A 531-nucleotide genomic window follows, 5' to 3' on the forward strand; every position below is an offset into this window, starting at 1 on the left:
AGTTCGAGACCAGCCTGGGCTACGCAGTGAGTCCGAGAGCAATCTGAACTACATAATGAGACCATGTCTCAAAAACAAAACAAAACAAAACAAAAAAACCCGGCGGACCACCCCCACCCCCACCCCCAAACAACCGGGAAAGATAGGGCAGCTTACTCTTCCATCGCGCTTTTCAGAGCAAGATAGGAACGAGTACCGTGCGGCGGCGGAACAGACTTTGCGGTGATGGGGACGACTTTTTGCAACGGAGCAGGAAAAGGAAGTGTGCTACTCCATCAAAGGTCCCCACGTTCGGCTGCCGGAGGGACGGTGCGAGGTCACCCGTGATTGGGCAGCTCCGGGGAGGCGTGAGCGTTTAGCTTTCTGGAGGCAGGCAGAAGCCGCTGCAGTGTCCGGAACTTCTTGTTCCGGAAGCGGATAGGACGCGCTGACCTTGGCCAAGCCAGTTTGCAGCTTGCAGCCCAGGCTCGGAGCCGATGGCGTCCCGGACTGCTGTCAGCCTGAGCAGGGCAGCTGCCGGGTGCTCGAGAG

This window comes from Fukomys damarensis, unplaced genomic scaffold (genome assembly GCF_012274545.1).
Source record: "Fukomys damarensis isolate Sample0158 unplaced genomic scaffold, DMR_v1.0_HiC HiC_scaffold_23, whole genome shotgun sequence".
Taxonomy (NCBI): domain Eukaryota; kingdom Metazoa; phylum Chordata; class Mammalia; order Rodentia; family Bathyergidae; genus Fukomys; species Fukomys damarensis.